The sequence below is a fragment of the Nicotiana tabacum genome, chromosome 23, assembly GCF_000715075.1.
Source record: "Nicotiana tabacum cultivar K326 chromosome 23, ASM71507v2, whole genome shotgun sequence".
Classification (NCBI taxonomy): domain Eukaryota; kingdom Viridiplantae; phylum Streptophyta; class Magnoliopsida; order Solanales; family Solanaceae; genus Nicotiana; species Nicotiana tabacum.
The window spans coordinates 73,283,190-73,285,676 of NC_134102.1; the positions used below are offsets into that span (position 1 = coordinate 73,283,190).

General features: G+C 38.8%; 1 non-coding gene across 1 annotated transcript; it reads right to left on the bottom strand.

Moving 5' to 3' along the window:
• Positions 1-1,840: 1,840 nt before the first annotated feature.
• Positions 1,841-1,947, bottom strand: LOC142177832 (small nucleolar RNA R71). Its single transcript, XR_012706379.1, has one exon. It is a non-coding gene; the product is annotated as a small nucleolar RNA R71 (small nucleolar RNA).
• Positions 1,948-2,487: the final 540 nt, after the last annotated feature.

The following is a 2,487-nucleotide window of genomic DNA, read 5'->3' on the forward strand; positions in this document are numbered from 1 at the left end:
ATGGCGCGTCACCCCATGCGGCGCGCCTGTGCAATTTGTACAGAGTTATTATCCTAGTTCGCGTAGGAAAAGGTATTTTCGTCTGGGCCCGACACTACTTAGTATAAATACATGTAAAAATGTTATTTTAAGGACTTTTGACACATCTAAGACCTAAGGAGTCTCGAGATAATGTGGAGAAGCGAAATTACAAGGGATTCATCATTCAATCCTCACTCAAGATAAGAGTTTGGATCGTTTTAAGTTTTTCTTTATATTTATGATGAATTACTCCATATCTATGGAGTAGTTCTCTTTAGGGTTGAAGGATGTGGTGTCTTGATACTTGTTTGTGGATAATTAACTCTAGTTTTTATGTATTGAATCGTTTTGGATGTTTTAACTATTGCATCTATATTCACGTGTTCGTGTAATCGAGAGAGGCATAACTTGTGATATTGTTGCATTATATTTTGTTGGTTGAAGTCATTAATTCTTCTTAGTAATCGGAAGAGGCTAGTTGAATTGTTGATTAAACTTAGTTAGAAGGATAATTGAGAGAGGTTCTCCTAAAGACTAATCCACTACGAATTCTTGCATATCTTCACGTGATTAAAATTGGTTCATCTTGTGAGGTTGAGACTTAATCGAGATAGGAGGTTCTACTAATCAATTAAACTAATAACCAAGTGAATTCGAGAGACTCACTTGAACATTAGAAGTGAATTACCTAGAGTTAAATCCCAAACATATGTCTTGCACCTATCCTATCAACCCTATCTTCTCCCAATTGATAACTTTCTTTGCTCAATACTTGCGTTGATTGTCATTAGTCGATAGTTTAGACTCTCAGTTAATTTTAGTTTAAATCACATAAGTATCTATTGTTGATCATCCTGGATAGCAATATAGCTACAAACTACGATAATACTATTTAAATCTAATCTATGTGGATACGATATTATGATTTACTATATCCGACTAGCGAGCATATTTTAGTGTGTGTTTTGCGCTCATCAAATTTTGGCGCCGTTGCTAGGGATTGGCAATTAATAGTGTTTGAAATAGTTTGTAGTGCTAATTCAGGAATTTTTCTTTTTTCTTTTCTTTTTCTCTTTTTACATTTGGTGTTACTTGATTGTGCGCATGCTACAGGTTAGATTGGTGTATGACTCGATCCTATGGGAAGGAAGAACTCCCATACGAACTAGAAATCGAGAAACAGCTGCGACCATTGAGGAAGGAAAGAAATCTCCCCGAGAAAATAGAGAAGGTTGGGAAATGCTCAACTAAAGAAATTATGGCGGGAGATGATGATAATATTGATTTGGCTGCAAGAGAGGCAGCCCAACAACGACAGAAAGCTGCACGAGATGCGGAGGAAGATGCTCTTCAAAATGCACAACATGTCTATGAAGAGGAGAGGGCTCGAAGAATTGCTCAGAATCGACTCGTGGGTGAATACCAGTTCGGAAATATACCTATCGGGGATGGAAGACCACTTGATGACTATGCTAGACCAGTCTACAACCAAGGTTTATCAAGTGTTAGACCACCTCCAATGGCTGCGAACTATTTCGAATTGAAGCAGGGATTGATTCAAACTTTGCAAAATTGCTGTGTCTTCAGAGGAAAGCCAAACGAAGATCCAAATACACATCTAATGGACTTCGAGGAGATTATGAACACCTTCCAATACAATGGTGTTTCACAAGATGCAGTTTACTTAAGGAAATTTCCCTTCACACTCAAAGATGATGCAAAGCAGTGGCTTAGAAGCTTGCCCCAGGGATCAATTAGAACATGGGAAGAGATGACCAGAAAATTTCTTGATAAATATTTCTCCTCAGCTAAGACGGGCAAGTTTAGAAGAGAAATCCATAACTTCTGCCAGAACGAGACTGAAACTATGTTTGAAGCATGGGAGAGGTTTAAGGAGATAGTGAAAAAGTGTCAACATAGCGGAATTGAACTCTGGATGTAACTCTAGGATTTTTGGGATGGATTGACACCAACCTCATGGAGAACATTGAGTAATGCAGTTGGAGGCCCGTTGATGAAAAAGACTCTAGAGGAGATAGTCACTATTCTTGATGAGTTGTCTGAAGATGCAAATCAATGGCCTTCTGAAATTGCTGAAAGAAGAAGATCATAGGTTGATGCTAACACATCTGTCCAGGTACAACTTGATGCCATGGCGAAAGAAATAAGGAACCTAACCTTAGCTTCGATACATAACGAGCCTCATACAGTATGTGACATATGTGGAAGAGGTCACCCTACCCATGAGTGTCAAGCCTCAACTGAGAAAGTTAGTGCTGTGGGTAATTATAACTTCAATGCAATAGGTCGGAAGCACCCCGTTTTTTCATGGAGTTCACCTGGGGGTACAGCAAATGCATGGCAACAAAATAACTCCAGATTTCAAGGAGCTCATGGTTTTGTGAATCAGCCGAGGCCGCAATTTCAGACTTAACAACCAATTCAGTTTGGGTTAGAAGATCTAAT